General features: G+C 35.9%; 1 protein-coding gene across 1 annotated transcript in view; it reads right to left on the bottom strand.

Annotated features, from left to right (window-relative positions):
- The window catches only part of PTPRD (protein tyrosine phosphatase receptor type D), a 2145631-nt gene that overhangs the window by 1370813 nt on the left and 751956 nt on the right, over positions 1-22862 (bottom strand). Inside the window, exon 5 of the mRNA XM_081103407.1 lies at positions 10425-10466. The gene's annotated coding sequence lies outside the window, so the exon portion shown is untranslated. The remainder of the gene's footprint in view (positions 1-10424; positions 10467-22862) is intronic.

Below are 22862 nucleotides of genomic sequence, written 5' to 3'. Positions count from 1 at the left end.
TATGCAACAGGATTTGTTGAGAAAATTACTGAACCAAGAGCTAGAAGATGAAGTGTTTGTTCTGACTTAGTCACTGACTCTGCGACCCTCTTCAAGTTACTTAATACGTAGCTCAGTGATTCAATCTCTCTGCAAATGAAGACAAATAATAGCAGTTCTTGTCTGCTTTCTCAGGGATGTTTGTAGGAAAATATGTTAGCACATCAGAGATAGTTTAAAGGAGAAGCCTAAACTAAATATATTATACAAATGTAATATTGTCCTACTGCTTTTGCATACTATGTACTAAATTCACTATAAGCAATGGTGAAATCACATTATCCCAATTAAAATATAATTGAACAATATCTGATTCTTCTACTTATCATAAGCAGTTGGAGTATATCCATTTTACATAGAAATGGAATGAGAAGTAGATTGTTCCATCATCTCTGCATTTGAGTATGGTCCATGTGATTATTAGGATGGATAAGCTATCATTTTCTACCTAAATAACAAAACACGTTTTCGAGGAGTGGATCTAAAAAGAATCACAGATGCTTTTAGAAAAAAATGATTGGAAGAAAGTATTTGCTTTTTAAAACATGGGCTTGCAAACAGGTTAAACATTGAGGGCTATAGAGTTTCCAGCGTTTCTCAAAGTGGAATCTATGAATCAAATGCAACAGTGGAATCTGCAGATTGCCAGGTTTCAATCTAGACATAAACAGTAAGAAATTGTGGGGTAGACCCCACTGTCTGCATGTTAAACAAAGTCTCCAGATGATTCCTACCAAGACACCCAGGACTGAGAACCACTACAAGAGTTTACACCCTTTGGTTCAGGAGACAAATTAAAAAGAAAAAAGTACAGATTACAGAAAATCAGGAGTAGAGAATTGAACTTCCCTGTGTAGTAAGGGATGATAAACTCTCCCTTAAAATTCACAGAGTATACTATAGTTCTAAAATTTGAAAAGGAATTAAAAATTAATAGTATAATCTTGTTTAGAGGATAAACAGATTTTGGGAAAACTTGGGTAGATTGACCTAAAGAGAGAGAAGGAGTTGATAACTCCAGTTTGCTGGCTCAAGAATAATTTGTATTTATAGAGAAAAGAGAGGCTCCACAAACTGCTTTTTTGTTGTTGTTGTTCTGTGGACTCCTGGAGGCAAGCTACCCTACATCAGGTTCATGATCACTTTGGTATGTTTTTAACTGTTTGTCCTTTTAGCAATTATCAAGGCAAACTGGGTAAAAACATCTAACAGAGTATGGCTGCAATGTATCTCTACTACTAAATAGATAATGCTTTAGCGCCTTGTTTCTGCTAGTCAGACATCACATAGTCATATGGAAATTTCAACAAATCATAGAAAAGAATACAGAAGCAAATGAAAAACACCTGAAGTTCTGACACAGCCTGGCAATTAGTTCTCATTCTGGTGAACATTCTTCTAGAGCAGTGGTTCTCAACCTTGGCTGCACATTAGAATCACCTGGGAATCTTTTTAAAATTCTGATTTCTGGGCCTCATCCTCCGGAAATTCTGTTTCTTTGTTACTAATGTTGTGGCCCCACTCCATAACAAAGGATGAGGCCCAGAAATCAGGATTTTAAAAAGATTCCCAGGTGATTCTAATGTGCAGCCAAGGTTGAGAACCACTGTTCTAGACTAGAGCCATACAGTCGCTATGGAATAGGGTTCCATTTATATCAATTATACCTATAATTAAATGTAATATATTTACATAGACAAATATGTACTTATTCATAATTTTATATTTTTAAATGTGTGATTTGCTTCTCAATGTCAATGATACTTTTAAAAATAATCTCATAATCATGACTAGCTATGGGAAATAATTAGATTTAAGTCAGCACTCCTGTCACCTATTTTGCCTCCTTTGTCCTGAAGAGAAGCATCGCCCCTCATGAAAGCACTATATTCCTCATTTTCAGATAAGGGATTCCTAGAAACTTCCTTCCTTCTTTCTGCCCTAACTTCTACCTGGAAACCACTTCAGCAACAAACCTTACATGGAGAGGCAGGGGTAAACATGGGTGTTCCATATGGGTCTCATGGAGCACCAGCATTATGAGATGCATTGGCATCTAACTAACCCAAAATCTGTGGCTCCTCTCTCAGTCTCTTTCTGTTCTGTTGACTCCAAGCAGCATTTCTCATAGAGTGCTTTCTTGAACAAGTTTTCCCTTGGATGCAAAAGACAAATAGGTTTAACATTTTACTGAACATGTATTTTAAAACTTACAATGTTCTAAGTGCACTTCATAGGTTATTTTACTGAAATGTTACAACCACCATCTAAGGTAAAAGCTAATCCTGTTTTTATAGCAATACTGAGGAGACTGAGTCTCAAGAAGAGCAAGAAGAATTTCCATACAATTTATCATAGTGGAACAGGTGGGGGATGGAGGAATGGGGAGCAATTTCCCAATGGATACAGCGATTTCTTTTGGGGATGATGAAATGTTTTGGTACTTGACTGAGGTTGTAAATACCTCTAATGTACAAAATTCTACTGAAATGATCACTTTATTTATTTCTTATCTGAGGATATTTTTTCTATTGATTTTTTTTTTTAGAGAGAGAGAGTGGAAGGGAAAGAGAGAAAGAGAGGGAGAGAGAGAGAAACATTGATGTGAGAGAGACACATAATTGGTTGACTCTCACACAAGGCTCAACCAGGCCATAGATCAAACCTGCAATCCAGGTATGTGCCCTTGACCAGGAATTGAACCTGAGACCCTTCAGTGCACAGGCTGATGCTTTAACCATGGAGCACACTGGCCATGGCTAAAATGTTCACTTTAAATGGTTAATTTTATATTATGTGATTTTTACCTCAATTAAAAGTGGGACATGGACTCAAAGCTAGGCTGACTCCAGATACTACACTTAATTGTCACAAAATATTTCCTCCCATGTGGCTAGATTGGCTCCAAATGTCTTACTGATCAAACAAAATTAATACCTTTCTACTACAGAAATTTTCAATGTCTCAATCATGCTGGTAAACATGCTAAATCTCCCATAGGGTAATGTGGTATATAAGGGTGTGGGAAGTAGCATTTCTCAAATTACCTCTTCCATGGAACCCATGTTACCTTGAGCATTTCTATAAAAAAGGGTTTCATAAAACATCTTTATAGAATCACTATTTTCTTCAATGCTCTATAAAGATTGTTTATTGCAGAATTATTTTCACATGGATGGTCTATTTAGTACATCAGCAAAACTTCGCAGGAAGTCAGGCAATATAACAAAGACAGGGAGTTTACTGGAACTCCCTTTAGGATCATTTCCTTAGCACTTGTTCATAATAGAAGAAGGTGCAAAGAAAACTACCCAATTACATCTTTTATATTCTATTTGAAAATGTTTAATATTTATTTTTTAGCTAAGTTATATGCAAATGGTCACTCATCTATATGTGCATAAGACTGTTTAAATTTAATTATAAAACAAAATATGTAGGAGTGTGCAGATTCAGCATCCTGCAATTTTTAGCATAGCAGAACTTATACAACTCAAAACCAGGAAGACAAACAATCTAATTCAAAAATGGGTAAAGGCCTTGAATAGGCATTTCTCCAAAGAGGACACACAAATGGCCAAGAAACAGATGAAATAGTGTTCAACATCACTAATCATCAGAGAGCGCCAAATTAAAACTACAATGAAGTATTACCTCATACCTATCAAAATGACTATTATCAAAAAATAACAAACAAGTGCTGGTGAGGATGTGGGGAATGGGAATCCTAGTGCACTGTGGGTGGGAATGCAGGCCGGTGCAGCCACTATGGAAAATAGTATGGAGTTTCCTCAAAAAACCTAGTGATCCCACTTCTGGGAATATATTCTAAGAAACTTGAAACACCAGTCAGAAAGAATATATGCAACCCCTGTTCATAATAGCATTATTTACAATAGCCAAGATCTGGAAACAGCCTACGGGCCCATTAGTAGATGAATGGATGAAAAAGCTGTGGTACATTTACACAATGGAATATATGCAGCTATAAAAATTAAGGAACTCTTACCCTTTGCGCAATATGGATGGACCTGGAGATTATCATACGAAGCATAATAAGCCAATAAGAGAAAGACAAATACCATATGATCTCACTAATATGTGGAATCTAAGGAACAAAGTAAACTGATGAACAAAATAGAGCCAGAGGCATGGATACATGGAACAGACTGACACATGTCAGAGGGAAGAGGGGTGGGTAACTGGATAAAGGAAAGTGAAGAAATAAGCTAAAGAACATATATGCATAGCCCATGGACAAAGACAATAGTATGGTGGAAGTCAAGGAATAAGGGGCAGGAATTGTGTGAAGGGAGAGTGGGGGACATCTGCAAATAGTGCCAATAATAAAGAATTTAAATCTATATATATAAAAGCCTAAGTGACTGTTATGACCAGTCAACCAAACGATGGGTTGACCAGTCACTATGATGCACACTGACCACCAGAGGGCAGATGCTCAAACAGGAGCTGTCCCCTGGTGGTCAGTGCACTCCCACAGCCAACCTCCCACGTCCAGCCAACCTCACATGGTCCCTTCCCCTGGCCAGCTGGCCCCGATCGGCCCTGTTAGCCAGCCAGGCCAAGGGACCCCACCCGTGCACAAATCAGTGCACCAGGCCTCTAGTAAATAAATAAAAAGAAAGTCTTTCTTAAGTACCCGAAAACACTAAGTTTCTGGACTTGAAAAAAAATAGATGTTTTATATAAATTTTGGTGTTTGTGTGTGGGTTTTTTTTGTTCAGTTGTTTTTCTTAGTAGGAAATGCAAACAATTTCAGTGAAAATTAAAGCAATTGGAAATTCATGGGAATGATTTATTATAAAAATATTTATTTCCTTTTAAATCAAAACCTGCTTTTAACCCAATCTCCTATTCCTTTTTTCCTGTGTTAGCCATTATAATTTCATAGAAAGAACATGGGGTTTGGAATCAGTCAAACTGAGTAGGCTTGTCATATATTTATTTATGTATTTTGTGACTCCATTTCCCATGTAAACATGAGAAGTCTTACTTTGTAATTTTCATAAGAAGGACATAAGTAATAGATGTTGACTTATCCTTCCAAAATTATGTAAACTTTCTTAACCATCTCACTCATCATAACCAAGAATTCTGCCTCCCCTGTTTTTTGCAAGCCTGTCATCATTATTTTGGCTTCACTTCCCTATTTACACAGTCTGAAGCCCATGTGAAGCTATTTCCTGGATTCTTTTAAGAGCACCCTATAAATTGATCTCTTTAAGTTATAAGTGTTACCAACTTGGTAATGATTACATTTGGATGGTTTCCACTGCTGTTTTCTTTGATGAACCTCTAGCAATGTTGGAGAAAAGTCCTCAAATAATCCTGACTGAGTACATTGCAAACACAACCTAATTTATTTAGTTTGTATTTGAACTACTCATCTCTCATCTCAAGAGTAAAGGTGGGGAAAATAATCTCTATCTCTATCTCTATCTCTATCTCTAATCTCTATCTCTATATCCTATAGATATATCAGATATAGATATAGATGATATATAGATATGTATCACTCTTCTACACCAGACAATTTTTCTACATCAAGAAAACACCACCACTTCTTTCCTCATAAGAAAACAGACATCATTCCATCTAGGCCAGCCGTGGGCAAACTACAGCCCGCGGGCTAGATCCGGCCCGTTTGAAATGAATAAAACTAAAAAAAAAGAAAGAGACCATACCCTTTTATGTAATGATGTTTACTTTGAATTTATATTAGTTCACACAAACACTCCATCCATGCTTTTGTTCCGGCCCTCCGGTCCAGTTTAGGAACCCATTGTGGCCCCCAAGTCAAAAAGTTTGCCCACCCCTGATCTAGGCTCTCTTCCATAAAATTGACTTCTCTGTGTCTTTATTAACGTTTATTTTTACTTTAAAGCTATTTTTACTTTATTGAGAGCTACAAAGAGCCATACAATGTGGTAACCTATGATGGAGGCTGATGAGCACTGAGGATCAATAGAAACAGGCCAAACCTCAGCCACATCTGGCACATTAAACAACTACCTAAGAGTAGCCCTTAATAGTATTCTGAAAAACCACCGAAGGCATGACTTTGGAGCATGTGGGCTTCAGGACAATAGAAAGTAGAGAAGAATAACGGCAGAGGCAGCAGTTACAACCAAATGAGAGTGAATAGCCACTTGCCAAGGAGAGTTATATATGGATATATTGGGTTCCTCCTCTCTCTTCTGCTCCAACTCCAAAATATAAGAACAGGGAAAAGGAAGGGATGTGACAAAGCAGAGCACTATGGTCCTTTCCACCTCTTCTTTAACTACCACTCAGCCCTGCCCATTCCCATATATTCAGGACAACTAGAAAATCAAGGCTAACTGGGGTCCAGGCAAGGAGAAGATCTCTGAAATAAATGAGGTTTAAACTTTAAAAATAACCCAAACTAATTATTAACAAGAAATTAAGATATTTTAATAACAAAAAGTGACTGGAAAGCTATGGGATCCCCAAATGTGATAACGATAGCAAGCATACTTAAGTCGTTGGAATAATTTATTTTCTTATGACTGTAGGACAGAGGTACTTGACTTCTTGCTGTCTGCCAGCAGAGGCCATTCTCAGCTCCTAGAGACAGCCCTGAGCTCATAGGGGCTGCCACACTTGCTTGACATATAGCCTTTTCCATAAACCCTCTTGGACAATGGGCAACTTGTTTCTTCAAGGCCCACAGGAGAGCAAAAACTAATCTAATATACTTTTGGGACTGCCACCTTTGCCATGTAACATAACATAATCACAGGAATTGTACCCTGTCACCTTCTCCATATTCTATTAGTTAGAAGCAAGTCAGAGATCCTGTTATACTCAAAGGGAGTGGATCTCACAAAGGTATGAAAATAAGGAGTCAGAATTCATGGGGGCCATATCAGAATGTGTTCATCATGTTCATCATATATAATGTAAAACACATATCAAAGTTTCAAGAAAGAATAAAAACCACACATATACCTACTACATAGAGATAATCACCCTTAATTATCCTGATGTGTTTTTTCCACTCTTTTCCTATGTGTTATCTTTGAAGCCTAATTTCTAACAAAAGCACATATGAATATCTGTGTGTTTCTGTGTTTTATATACATATAGAGGGCCAATGCACGAAATTCGTGCAAGGGGCTCAGCCCCCATCACCATGGCTTCGTCCGGAAGGTCGCCCGGTTTAATTAGCATGTTATGCTTTTATTATTATAGAAGATATATTTAAAAGCATATGTATAAAAGAGGAATAGTACTATAATATTAGTTCACAGCTTGACCTGTTTTTTTTTTATATACACAATCTCTTTACTCTCCCAAATCATTTTTATAATTAAAATACCTTATATATTTAAATTTTATTTAATACTTTATCTATTATTTATTTTGTTTCTCATTATCATGCTATAAATAACACTATGTTAAACACCATTACAAATCAATCAATATGAATCCTCTAAAAATAACCTAAATGCACCTTAAAATCTACACCTTCAAAAACAAGGTGGGATGACTTCACTTCCCCATTTCAAAACTACGCCTTTATTACCACCATCTCTGTTTTAGTTCAAACAATAGGTTCCTAATTGGTTTCCCTACATTTATTCTTAAGACCTTCCCAGCCTTATGCTCTGTATTTTACTAATATCTGCCCAGTTCATCCTCATCATCTTTTAAGGAGGCTGAAATGTCAACCACTCCAGGAAGCCAGATTGATTAAAATGACTTTTCTACATGACTCCTTCATTGGCACCTCTCCACTGAAGTATGTTACCGCATTGTGTTAAAATTATGAGTTTAGGCATTTAGTTCTCTGCCAAATGTCTCCTCTATTTTAAGATTAGAATTCCCTTGACAGCAGAGAACGTATCTTTCTTCTTTGTACCTTTAGCACTTAATACGGTATATGACACATAATAATTTCTCAATAAGGAAACTGAATCAAACAACTGAACTAAATTAAGATATTTAGGGTATACTATGGAGTTGTGATTTTTCTAAGCAATCTACATTTTACAATGCAGTTTTCTATCGTTGAGTGCACTAACAAAACCTAAAATTAAATGAAAGACATGCACTCTCATACAACATGAAGATCCTGTGTATAAAAAATAACTCTTAAAAAATAATTAAATATAACAATACTTAAGAAGTTTGCAACAACTCCTATTCCTCCCAAACAGTACTCACCCCAAAATAAATACAAATGTTATCGTATATGCTTATGTAATCCAAAACTTACGCATGTATATTAGAGTCATTCTCTTCTCTTCAAATAATGATCAAGAGGATTACTGAGGTTAGTACCATATCAGAAATGGAGCCCTAACCGGTTTGGCTCAGTGGATAGAGCGTCAGACTGCGGACTCAAGGGTCCCAGGTTCAATTCTGGTCAAGGGCATGTACCTGGGTTGCGAGCACATCCCCAGTAGGGAGTGTGCAGGAAGCAGCTGATCGATGTTTCTCTCTCATCGATGTTTCTAACTATCCCTCTCCCTTCCTCTCTGTAAAAAAAAATAAAAATTAAAAAAAAATCAATAAAAATATTTTTTTTAAAGAAATGGAAATAAATAAAGTAATATTGTTTCTATATTTAGTACATAACAGATATCAGAGGTACTCTGTGATAATTATATAATGTTAAGACCCACACAAGCCCTGTGATAATTTTTAGAAAATTCACTTTGTATTTGAGGTAAGCTACTTATGACAGAATGGCCCTTCAGTCCCAGGAAAGTCCAATTTCAAAGCCATGATTCTCTTACTTCTCCACACTATGAGAACACCTAGTTTCAGTTCATTGCCAGAAACATTGTTTTCTCAAAATATCAGGGAGAACAGCAGGCTCAAGGTTGTGGCTACACGTCTATGGGAAACTAAAATTATTTGCCCTGTGCTATGTTTGATTTAGTTTCCTACCAAATGTCATGCTAAAGCCTTGACACAACAGAGATTTGTGCCTGGAGCCATCCATTCCCTGTCTGCCAGTGTACATCAGCTGGCATATTTTCTTTGGATACACTAAAGTCACACCAGTTTCAAAATAGGGACTGAAAATGACTAAAAGGAAAATTATATTAAAAAAATAGGATCAAGAAAAAATCTGGGAGTGTGTTTTAATTTTAACATCTCAGAAAATGATCCATGTATGCATAAAGATATGCTTATAGAATACTTCATTTTTTCACATAAGAGTAACATGGCAGAACACACACAGTATGTTTTGAGCCAAATTTCAATTATAATTATGTGTATGGAAGTATATTTCCCTAAATAGTATGTTTACATAAAATAGAATAGGCATGAATTATTACTAATGATAGCATATATGTCCACATTTTTCTTATAACCATAAACCAACCCCCAATTTTTCCTTTCAATATATAATTACTGTGTCACGAAGAAAAATAAAAATACTGCTTCACCAGGACCCTGAATAGAATAAATGATCTAGAGCAGCTTTAGAGAAACTATACAGACATTTATGAAACTATTTGATACTTAAATACCTCCAGAGAAATTACATCAAACCTTATCCTAGAGCTCGCTTAAATTCCTTAAGTGTTACCTAAGCATTTATTTATCTTGCTACTTCATCCATAGAAGAAGACTGGCTTTGATAGTTTCTATATGGAAAATTAATTTCATCAGTCTTTATTCTTCTCCACTACAGTCTCTAAGATATTAGTTCCTTTGGTCTTTACTCGGTTATTTTAAATAATTTTAAAGTAATTTCACTGTTTGGTTACCATAGTGGGGACACTTTGTACTTTTTATTCATCATATATATTTTCTTTCAGCTCCCTATTAGGAATCAAGGTCACTATAAGTCATGATCTTTATAATGATCTCTGTTCACACATTTTTTTTTACAATAGAATTCCATTTTGAAATCATGGGAACCCACCCCCCCCTATCTTTCATGTAATGAATTTATATACTACTTACTCAGCTGTGTTTGCTTATTTCCTGTTTGTTTCCTTTTTCAAATTGATTTAGAACTTTAAAGTAATCTCACTGTTTGATTACCCAAACCCTAGACACTCCTAAGTAGTTCTTGACAGACAATTTAATTCACATATATCCTATTTCAATAATGCATCAACCATTTGAGAATAGGTTGTATCAAAATAGGTTGTATGAATTAAGGCTTTCTGTGCCCAGGCAAGAATATGCATTTGATAATCAGATTTTTGATTCTGATGTTTTCTCACTAGTATCATATGCTTTTCAAATGTAAGCATGCATATCATTTATATGAATATGTACTATAACTCCATATGTGACAGTGATGTAATTATTACCATAAATTTTTTACACTTTCCTCATGGAGAAACTTTCAAATATATTTAAAATATGCATACCTTTGTCCAAGGCACATCCTGCTGTGGTCTCAGGACAGGAACCTAATGTAAGAAATAAATATACATTCCTATTAATATACTGAGTATAGTAAATAGATTGAGAAATACCAATACATGAAACTAAAACAAAAATGTGGTTTAAAACTCAACCACTGCTCATGTGTATCTGCCCATTAACTTAAAACAGATGTTCTATCTTTTATCTTATTGGCTAAAGTTCATTAAGAAAAAAAGGACAGTCCTAGCTAGTGTGGCTCAATGGTTGAGCATTAACTCAGGAACCAAGAGATGGCAGTTCGATTCCTGGTCAGGGCACATGTCCAAGTTGAGGGCTCCATCCCCAAAAGGGGGTATGCAGGAAACAGCCAATCGATGATGATGTTTCTCTTTCATAAATATTTCTATTTCTATATCCCTCTCCCATCCTCCCTCTATAGAAATCATTTTTTTAATGGAATAAAGGACAGGAGAAAATATTATGATGTACTTCTCAATCTGAATCTCCAAATGAGCTCTATTCCTTTATGTCCTGAAATAAACTTTGTTCCCCCAGAAAGAAATTTAGAAACATATTCAGTTCCGCATACACAAAGGTCAATTTTAGTCAAAAACTCAGAAATCACTTTTTAAAAATGCTACATGAATTATTATGATGCAAAACGGGAAGATGAAGAAGCGGGTTAAAGAGATTTTATGATAATAAAATCCTTATGATACTTTTCATCAAAAACATGGCAGTGGTTGCATACAAATTAAAGTTAACACAGTAATAGTATTTCAAATTTTCAGGCAGTGAAACTAGAATGTATGTGCAGATAACAGATTTAAACATGTTCAAATGAACTTCAGTACCTTAAAAATCAATACAAGTATAAAGAATCACTAAATCCCAGTATTTCTGTCATTTCTTTCTGGTTTAGCATTTTATCAGATGCAGTGCCACATTTCCAAATATGTTCACCTGCATAAAAAGCTCAGCTCTAAATCTAAGAACTCGCAGGGTGAATTTGATAACACAAATTACAAAAACTTCAATAATGGAGAATGAAAGAACCACTCACTTTGTTCATATTTTTTGGCATCCTCTCTGACTGAAATTTCCAGATGTCAGGAAAAATCAGAAGAAATAAACTTCTTTTCTGATCTCTACCCATAGTTTGGAAGAGAAGTTTTACCATGAATAATAAAGAGTACCCACAAAGTACAAATAAAAATGAATGTTTCTTTGAACCATACTTCAGGTTCGCAAGCTCAAAGAACTTCAGCTGTAGACATCGCCTGAGTGGATAATCAAGTAAACCGGGCTCGCACTACAAGTTCGGGATTCTCATTGTTGTACCCACACGCCTGGAGAGTTCCTAGGCCATGGGGACACCAAGCCTCTGAGTGGCCCAGAATCCCCCTCAGCCATTACAGTAGGTTACCTCAGAAATGCACTCCTAAGGCGCAACATAATGAGATTTTCGCTGTAAGTGGGAACCCACCTACATAAGCACCTACATCACTCACATGGAGCACACACACAGCAGTAATGAAGTGAAACAGTAAAAAATAAAATAAAAGGAAAGATAACAATTCCTGACCTTTACTTGTGATAAATAGATAACACAAAACATAAAGCACATATGTACATATGTCGAAATGACGGAACTTTTTTTTAAATAAATAAATGGGAGATGGTGACATAACCACGAAACGACGTACCGGCGTAACCCGAGGGCTGCCTGTACTAAAGCAGGGCAGGCGCACGTGTGGAAGCACACACACTGACTTAAGGAGTCTGCACTACGCTGCACACATTTATAGTGAATGTGAGCCAGATTATGTATTTTATGGCCCAAACTAGAAATTTCATACTTCCTGGATTTAAATCTTAGCCCCTGGATTACTAGCCAACATGGATGCCAGAAAGGGGGTGGGGAGTAAAAGATCAAGCAAAGGACTTGTATGCATGCATATGAGCATAACCAGTGGTCTCAGACAGTAGGGGGGTGAGGGCATGTGCTGGGGGGTGGGAGCGGCCGGGGAGAGGTCAATGGGGGAAAAAGGAGACTTATGTAATACTTTAAACAATAAAGAATTTAAATTTTAAAAACCTCTCTGAGTCTCAGTTTTTCGCTTATAATGAAATTATTGTAAAGATTAAATGTTTTAATATAAATAAATTAATTAGAACCCTTTCTGAAACATAGTAAGCAGCCAATAAATGTAAGCTATTAAAAACTATATTTGAAAAGTAAAAATAGTTCTTCAAAAATAATATTCAGTAATTTGGATATTTAAACAAATCTTTTAATTGATATTTCTACTCCACTATTCATTTCCCAGTGTGAAAACTTTAGTTTATATTTCTTTTTATATTCAAACAATACAGTTAGTTATGTGCAAAGTAATTGAGAAACACATGCATGGGTGTCAAACTTTATTCATAAAAGAATCATCAGAAAAATTAATATAAAAGTGGCAGGAGTTTCATATTTATTTTATTTAGAATGAGGCACTTTCAATGTTATTTAATAGTTATAATTCTATGTTCTATGTTCTACTTGTGATTTGGCAAGACTAGAACAACAACAATCTCATTTAATGAAGGCAGGCACCACAAGTTTTCCACAGGTTGAGCAGGAATCCAGGTGTCTAATACCCATGGGAGTAGAAGTACGGGATGAAGAGAAAATACAAAGATCTAGATCAGTGATGGCGAACCTTTTGAGCTCGGCGTGTGAGCATTTTGAAAAACCCTAATTTAACTCTGGTGCCATGTCACATATAGAAATTTTTTGATATTTGCAACCATAGTAAGACAAAGATTTATATTTTTGATATTTATTTTATATATTTAAATGCCATTTAACAAAGAAAAATTAACCAAAAAAATGAGTGTGCGTGTCACCTCTGACACGCGTGTCATAGGTTCGCCATCACTGATCTAGATAGTCTGTTCTATTGCCAGGCTATGATTTATCAATGAAAGACATTGTATCAACCACATCTGAGTTGGACTTCACAGAGAAATCAATCTCCACCTTCTAAATTCTCCATTGCATTAGCCAATATGAATAGTCAGGGCTTCAAACATAGGATTGTTTGCTTGCTCTGATTTTTTTTCTTAGGACCATACACCCTTATAATGAGAAAAGTTGTAGAAAGAAAGGAAGGAGGAGATATACTTATTTTTAAAGATTGGTTTAATTGAACTAAGCATAGGCTAGAATTAGGAGGAAAATGACTTGAGGAAAAGATTATTATAAAAATAACAAACAACACTAATAACAAAGGAAAAGAAAGAAAGGAAACGATGAAACACCTGTAGCCGCAATAAGGAAAGTTCTAAATTTCAAATCTGAAAACGGGGCAATATTTTTGGTAAATTATTTTCTGGTCAGAAGCTATTTTATAGATCTTGGGGTTATTATAGTAAAAAGGATTATGATGGTGGTCTGTCCACATTGTTTCATATTTTTAACTCAAGGATCTACCAGCGGTAATTACCCCTTCCCCCTTAAGAATCTCTCCATCACCACACACACTGACAGATAATATTTCAGTTGTTAGTAACCTACTTAGACATTGCCCATCTAATATTTAATGTGGCTATGTATTAAACCCAGGTTGACCAGATACTAGTTACCAAGCTTTTTATACTATACAATCTAAACCCTATAGGTAATTGTAATTCCACTTCTTTTCATTTTTAATGTTTTTAAAATTGATTTCAGAGAGAGAGATAGGAAGAGAGAGGGATAGAAAGATAAAAACATTGATGAGAGAGAAACATCATCAATTGGCTACCTCCTGCACTCCCCCTACTGGGGATTGGACCCACAACCCTGGCATGGGCTCTGACCAGGAATCAAACCAGTCACCTCTTGGTTCATGAATTAATGCTCAACCACTGAGCACACCAGCTGGGTTCTACTCCTTTTCTTAAATGTTTTCCAATGTCAGGAAGTATTTTAGTAAAGTATCTTTTTGTAGTTTTACTCTTGTAAAGAGCAGTAACTTCCAAGCCAGACATTATCCTGTTTGAAGTAGTAATATTAAGTGACAGATTATTTGCCTTATCATTATAAAAATTTAATTATTATTTTTAATTTACACCAAAGAAAGTGACAACTGAATTACTTTAAGCAAAACTAACATACATTTCTATTAAATACATAAAAATATAATAGTGCAGTGATTTGAACTACAATTAATCCTTGGAAACAGTATATTCTCCACCCCAGGCCAAGTCTCCTTCCATCACCACCACCACTTATTCCGCCTTTAACCTCTCCTACCTCCCCATTTCCCTTTCCCTCTGGTAATCACCATATTGTTGTCTATGAAGTGTGTTTTCTCTTCTTAATCCTTTACCTTTTTTCACCCAGACCCTTTACAGTTTCCCCTTGGACAGATGTAAGTCTGTTCTCTGTATCTATGAGTTTGTTTCTATTTTGTTTATTTTGTTCATAAAATTCCACATATAAGTAAATCATATGTAATTTATCTTTCTCTGACTGGCTTAGTTCATTTAGCATAATACTCTCCAGGTCTATCTACAAATTCAATTAATTTTTTTAAATAAATGAAATGTTACCATTTAATATAAAGCATAACTTTGCATTATTTTCATTTTTCTCCTTTGAGACTATCTCATTATGATCATGTTGCTCAGAATACTTAGCCTGTAAAGTACGAATGTTTCCTTGATATTGATTAAGTGGGATTTACAACCTAAAAAACATGCCATGTTTCAATTTGTTGATTGTCCTCAAGAATCTTTTCTAGAAAGGCCAGAAATCTGGGGGAGGGGGGAATTGATTCCTTAAAACCATTCATTCATTACAGTTGAATTTCTACAGCTAAAACAATGTATTGGCGACAGGAGGAGGGAAAGAATCGCAGTGTGTTGTTTATGTCAGTATTGCTGTGATTCAGTTTAGAGCAAACGTGGAAATGGTCAAATAGCAATGCAATGCCACAGGACCTACATATCCCTCCTGTGTTTTGAGCACAACAAGAGATTACAAAATAGAATAAAGTCAACAGTCATTTCATTCATCTAATCACTATTCTATTTAAAATAAACTAAATGAATATCACAATGACATATCCCCCTATGCCCAATACGAATGCTTTAGACTTGGTCAAGATTTTGTTTTGTTTTTCTCCCACCTTAATAACTATTAGTCACCATGAAGAGATTATACAGTATATCTATACAATCTCCAAATATATCAAAGTCAATAATTTTATATCATGCCTTATCTCTATTTCTTTAAAGATGCCAAGTAAAAATGTTGCTAATTGATGCATGAGTAAGTGCATGTATTTAGAAGCTGCATTAAAATTTTATTATCTATACCTTATTCATGTTGTAAAGTATACAATAGCTTTATGTTTCTAATGGCCAAAATTGGATATATCCACTTCCTGACTGAAATGCAACTAACCGTATCACATATGTCACATTTGTAAGCATAAGCCATAGAGTTCACCATGGAAGCTGTTCTCAGGCTACATCATTTTTCCCTGTCAAAGCTGTCAGGAGATCACAAGGATAGTGGCAGAGTGACTCCATATAACTTATTGAAATGTTAAGTCCTAAAGCAACTTACTTTTCAACCTATCTCAGAGGAAACTGTCACTCCATTTTCATTTCCCTACAGATGTCTGACCCAATTTAAGGTGCTAGTTCAATAGATATACTGTATTATACAATGAAGGATTTTATTTTAGTATGCAACTGAACTTAATAGAGTAAATACAGTTATTACTAAATTTAATTTTTGTGTCTATTAAATAACCAGATGTGCTTGTGAACATAAAGAATCAAAACAAATTCAGAATAATCAAGGTATGTAATATATTTTTCTCTCATTAAAAATAGTGATTATGTCATAATAATTACTGAATAAATATAGAGGCATCAGGAATAGTGTACTGCACATAATATTTTAAGGAGAAACCAGAAATTGTAATAGATCAGTGTTATGGGATGAATTCTGTCGTCCTCAAAATTCATATGTTGAAATTCCAGCCCCTAGGTACCTCACAATGTTACTGTACTTGGAGAGAGTCTTCTAATTCATACAGTCACTAAACTTAAACAAGGGCCTTTTTAACTCTGCTAAATGAATTCTAATTTATAAAGAAAATTACATTTGAGTTTGTTTAAATGACCAGAAACAATGTAAGTCTACTGATTTTTCAAGATGTACAACAGAGAAAAAAATTAAATATTCTTGCTGCTGAAAAGTATAAAAGGTAATTAGGCTACAATTAGATCATTAGGGTGGATCCTAATTCATTGTGAATGGAGGACTCAAAGAGAAGATGGCCATCTACAAGCCACGGAGAGAGGCCCCCAGAAGAAACTAACCCTGCAAACACCTTTATTTTGGCCAGAATCAGGAGGGGAAAAAATGTTCCTGTTGTTTAAGCCTCCAGGCTGTGGTACTTGTTATGCCAGATAAGAACACTAATATAATCAGTAATTTCCAAAGTTTGAGTAGAGCTCTATGCAACCATATTAAGAGGTAAATTTTATCTTCAGTGTTCTTCTGTTTCATTTAACACTAATCTGCCTCTTTCATGGGCTTCCTGCATACCTAATGCTCTTGATGTTCCCAGGTTTTGAGGGGTTGTGCATCAACAGACATAGTTCCTTTTCCTGCTTCTACAAACGTACACTCAAAGAAATCCTGTCCTGAAGACACAGACTATCGCAACGACTGTCATTCCCGAGGACAGCTGGCCTATGTCTGTGTCTGAGGGTGTTTGTCAGAAAGAAAATCATACCTTTTTTAAATAAAGCAAGCCTTGTGTTATTTTGTGTTGACAGTCATGAGCAGGTGTGATGAAATTGCTATCTGCACTCATTACTGGTGGTAGTATAAAGTGGAAAGCATCTTGTCACCATGTATCAAACTCTTAAAAATATTCGCTCCCTTTCACCCAGTTATGGCACTTCTGGGAATCTCTTGAAGGGATATATCAATAGATGCTGTTAAACATTTATGTACTCTGATAATGTATTTCACTATTATTTGTACTAGCCTCTTTCCCCGCAAAAGGAAACATGCTAAATATCTATCTATCTATCTATCTATCTATCTATCTATCTATCTAAGCCTAAGCAATCTAACGACTGAATGATTGGTCGAGCAGTTACTATGATGCGCACTGACCACCAGGGGGCAGATGCTCAATGCAGGAGCTGCCCCAGGTGATCAGTGCGTTCTCACAACCAACCTCCCGTGGCCCCTCCCCAAGGCCAGTAGGCCCCTCCCTCCCCCCCACTCCTCCTCCAGTCAACCTCCTACCACCCCAATCAACCCTGATTGCCAGCCAGGCTGAGGGACCCCACCCATGCACGAATTCGTGCACTGGGTCTCTAGTATCTTAATAATAGATGAGGGAAACTAGGTTTCTCCCATAGGTAAGGAAATATTGTGCTTTTATTTGTAACCATGTTTTCAAAGACAATTTAATTGCATGAGATTATTAAGAGAATTTTGAAATCTTAGGTGAAAAGATAAGGATATAATAGGATTAGTTTGTACAAAATTCAACCCCCATAATCAGGAATTCCATTTGCTCTCCCAAGCTCCTTTCCCTCTCCATCCCCCTAAAATAAATAATCTCTTTTTATAAGTCAGTAAAACACTCAAAATTCCAAGAAACGGTCATGAGTCATAAGGTGTTTTTGGCAAAGTCCTTCACCATGTTGGAGAGGCAGGGAGAAAGAAAGTTTCCACATTTACAATCTATGAATACAATCTGGTAACTACTTCATTTTTTTACATTACAAATAATTGACAGTGCTGATATCCAATTACAATTTTCCTTTCTCCTTTGGAGGATCAACGGGTAGTATTCCTTTATTTCTTAAGAGAGGTATCACAAAATATCTTATGACATAGGATGTAAAGACTATTTCATATTTTACTCTATCCCCTGTTATAAAGTGTGTGTATATATATATATATATATATATATATATATATATATATATATATATTGTTTTATTGTAATGGAACAGTCTAAAACCTTGTAATATGATTTCCAAATGGAAGTTTAGCAAGTCCTTACTTTCAGAAATGAAGAAAGCATTGAAAATGGCACATGGTCATGGATGTCAATTTCTCCTGCTGATGCACCATTCTCACCAGGGCACTTGGAACATTTTACTGCCCAATTCTTTCTATAAACTCTGAACAGATAAGTGTAAAGCCCTTTTTGTGTATAGTAAATACAGAGAGAATCAGGAAAGAAAATATATGAAAATTATCTTGGTGGTAATCTCTGAGTACTGATTTTCTTCTATATATTTTCTAATGATTTTCTTCCATGACCATGTATTTCCTTTACAAGAAAGAGCAATGTTTTATTCCAGAGAAGCAATGTGTTAACCTTCTCTTCTACCTATTCTACAAACAGGAGAAATGAGCTGGAACCACTAAGATAAGTGCACAACTATTCTGCATAAGCATTAAGGCCTCTTTCTAAGCCATAGTGCTCTGAGTGACTTGTGTTGGCAGCACTATGGACATCAGGAGTCAGGAGTTGCAAGCTACAGTGCACATCCCCCACCACCCCCTGCCTCTCACCCCCCCACCCCCCCGCCGCCCCAGTTAGCAACTGTCACTCATCATGTGCTCCTTGGCTCTCCAAGATCACTGAAACACTGGAAGACTGATTTCCATTCACCTCCAAATTCAGATTTTTCTAAATGTAGTCATTGGGGCCGGGAGAATATCAATACATTTATGCATTTCAGGAAACTGGCACCCTTTTAATTATCATTTCACTCCTCAAACAATAATGTACTGAAGGCTCAAATTCCTTATGGTACAGTGGATACAATGATGACGTGAGGTCAGCTAATAGGATTCGGGCACTAGTTCTCCCATTTATTAACCTGTGTTCTTGGGCAAATCACGTAGCGTTACTGGAGATGATGATTATCTGAATAATCTCACTGTGAATATTTCTCAGTTCAAAGGTATTGTAAAGTGGTCTCTCTCTCTATGGCTATTATTTCTATTTATCAGGCACTGATCCTTGGTTTGAAGGAGCCAATTATCAACCTAGGTGCAAAATTATACTTTTTTTTTATCCTCACCCAAGGATATATGTTTAATGATTTTAGAGAAAGAGGAAGAGGAAGAGGAAGAGAGATAGAGAGATAGAGAAACATTGATTGGTTGCCTCCCATACACATCCTGACTGGGGATCAAACCCACAACCTTCTGGTATAAAGGACTATGTTCCAACTGACTAAACCACCTGGCCAGGGCCCAGGTTATACTTATAAATGTGATTTAAGGACCCTAATAGGAGCCTTGAGGAGTTTATTAAAAACATCTATGTAAACACTGAGCACTACAGTGTGTCATACTCTTAACATGTTTATTTTATTCAAGTTTTGTGAATATATTGCGAATCTGGCAAATCTCAAGGGTTAATTGTAATCCTCTTTCCCTGTCATATTTATGAAAGCACTTCATAAATGTCTGACCTTCAAAAATTCAGAACCTAGAGCAACAGCAAACAAAATAACAGTGGAATTAATGAGGAGTGCTGCCATTCCACTGGGTTTGCACGTCATTATTCAGAATGTAGCAATCGCACTTTGCAAGGAGGCAGGATGGAGGAAGCAGGCCCCTCATTATTCCTGAGAGCTGGACTTGAGCACCAGTTTCGAGATTTGAATGCTCCATTATCATCAGTCAATAACTGGCAGTTATGGATCTGTCATCCTACTGGATCATCAGCTAATTACATTAATGATCAGATCTCATTTTCCTTTGTCTTTTTAATTTTAACCTCCGAGAGTTTTGTCCGTGAAGGTCACTTGTTTAATGGTACTGCTAACACAGACACATCATCATTAATACTTTAGGTAAAATATTTCTCTGAAGCTGAAGGGCTGGTTCCTTATGAGTTTTAATCCATGTTTTTTTTGGGGGGTTTTTTTTTTTTTGTAGAAAAAAGATCAGGGTCCTAAATTCCAGTTGTGTAGGAAATTCTCTGGCATTGAGCAACTCATTTAACCCATTTTGACCTCATTTTCTTTATTGTAGAATGAAAAAATTAGCATTGCAATTAAGGATTCACTCATCTTTAATATCTATTGTTCTATACCTAAACATATCTCTGAGAAGAAGAGTGGTAGATGGGAGGTTCATATAGCATCAAGACACTAGAATTTTCTAATTGATCTCCCGGTCTTCAATCCTAACCCCATCTAATTAATCTTCCATTTCCACTATAAGGAGATTATCCAAACAGTGGATTCTGTTTCTGCAATTCTTTTACATCCTAAAAGAGCTTCCCATCACCTTGGAAAATATGTAAGCTTACTTTGGCATTTATAAAACAGGTAGTTTCTGCCTTGCTTAGCAATCTCATCTCACACCATTCACCCATATCACCCATCTGCTCCAGAACAAATGCCTAGCTGTTCCCTCAATATGGTGTGTTCTCTTTTATTTCTGTGTTTTTCATATTCTATTTCATGTTCCTCATATTTCCCACATTCGGTTCCTTGTTTCTTGAATTCTCTTTTCCTGTTTCTCCTCCTGGTTAAGTTCCAACTCAGGCAAAGTCCCTTCGAACTCAGCTCCTACAATTCCCCTTTCAGCTTCTTCCTGGGCTTAGTGATATGCCCCTAGCATGTGTATCTCTTATTATGTCTTACATTCCTGTATCACAAACTTGCACTTCCGTTGTTGCTTTTAAGGTGTATCTCTTCCCAGACACTTGCTTGTTCTTAAACAGAGGGACTTTCTTCTCGTCGTTTCTTATCTAACATCTAGCACAACGCCTGGCACATAACAGGCACTCAGACAACATTTGTTGAATAAGTGAAAAAGTATGCATATCTTTCATAGAATAACTCATTACTGGTGGCTATTTTTGCAGGTGCAATAAGATATATCCAAAACATAATATCCTCCCTTTTTACCTTACAACAGAAAACTGAACATGCCAGCTTAATAACCCAATCAGCCATGACATGTTAGAACAGAGATGGTGACTTTCACTACACTTTTCCTTATCCCTAAAATTACTTTTTTCAAAATCTTGCAAAGCACCATTTATATCCTCTTCTCAACCACTGCTCACTTCCACTTCATAGCACACCAGACAGCGGGCTTATTTGTTAACTAGATAATAGCCAGCTAATTTTATTCACACATTTTCCAAATAGTCAGTACCTACTTTCTCCTATCCTCTGGGTTGAAAGGCATAAACTCAGGGAGTCAAGTTTCTATCCATCCTCTAAAATTCATTTTAAATTGAGCATTCCTGTGATGATAGTCTGGGCACCACTGAAGAGTAGTTGTATAAATACATACTTTGCCAAATACAAGTTCACGTTTGAAATAGAGATGCTATCCTTGTTAACCTGTATTATAATACAAGCACTGGAACAGAAAGTGGGAAAGCCAGATGCACTCCTATCTTCAGGTTTCAGATCTTCTATTAAAAAGGAGATTATATATATATATATATATATATATATATATATATATATATATATTTAGAATTCTTATTTGTGAGGAGAAAAAAAAAACCCACAAATGTCTGGTACCACTTTTCTTTAATATATCCTCAACACATATACAAATCTGCACATACATATGTGTGTGCACACACACAGCTAAAGTTATAGTTTTCAGAGACTAATTATATATCCTAAAGTCTATAATTTTAGAAATGCCAATATTTTATGTTAATTTTAAAAAATGATCTTACTGTTCCTTATAAAATGTACTGTTACAAGTAAAATGTATACATTAAATTGTCTAAAAAAGAGAATTAGAGTACAACTGGAGGGAAAATAAGCAGATGTTCAACACAATTAGCCAAACAGGTTTTGTGGATGAGCTACTGTCTAAAATACCATCTGAATATTAGAAGGAAGATGTTAGAAAAGCCCATACAAAAAGGATATCCCAAGAGCAGGAATAAGGGCTAGCTGTGATTCTTCAGTAAAGGACAATGTGAGGTTGGAGGAAGAAAAGTAGATTAATTAGATCAAATTGACCAATATTAGTTGCCTAAATGAAGCATTATGTAAGGTCCTATGGAGTGCAGCTATATGGGAACATAACATATCAGTTAACATAACAAGCTTAAAGTACCAACCATTGGTACAAAACCAAGAATATGCTCAACAGATGATAGAACTAGGTTAAAACTTTTGAAGTTTCTTTTTAATGAACATTTAGCATTTCTCAAAAGGACTATTCCTCTGTCCAATAGGTTTTTGCACACTTCCTTTGCCTAAGGTACTACTTCCTTCTGTTGTCTATTGACTAACTTCTGATCTTTGTCTCAACTTAGATATATTTCTTCAGAAAAACTTAAGATCTCAACTTAGATATATTACTTCAGAAATAACGTGCGTGTGTGTCCACATGCGAATGAACATGATTGTTT

Source organism: Myotis nattereri, assembly GCF_964212035.1.
Source record: "Myotis nattereri genome assembly, chromosome: 12".
NCBI lineage: Eukaryota > Metazoa > Chordata > Mammalia > Chiroptera > Vespertilionidae > Myotis > Myotis nattereri.
Note: the sequence above shows the minus strand (reverse complement) of the source record. Positions and strands in the feature narration are given on the sequence as shown.